A 217-nucleotide genomic window follows, 5' to 3' on the forward strand; every position below is an offset into this window, starting at 1 on the left:
CTTACCGATAACATTTTTTTTATGAAAAAAATCACATAAAATATGTTTAAACAGTATTGCCAAAATGATGTTCAATTCCATAGGCCAAATAAAGGAGTCATGAGACTTTAATGCCAACAAATATTTTTTTTCTTCTAGTTAGGTGTACAGGGTCACTTTCACCAGTAAATGCCTTTATTACTCTTCACCATCTTTATCAATAAACTCATACATTCTG

This window comes from Penaeus monodon, chromosome 24, assembly GCF_015228065.2.
Source record: "Penaeus monodon isolate SGIC_2016 chromosome 24, NSTDA_Pmon_1, whole genome shotgun sequence".
Classification (NCBI taxonomy): domain Eukaryota; kingdom Metazoa; phylum Arthropoda; class Malacostraca; order Decapoda; family Penaeidae; genus Penaeus; species Penaeus monodon.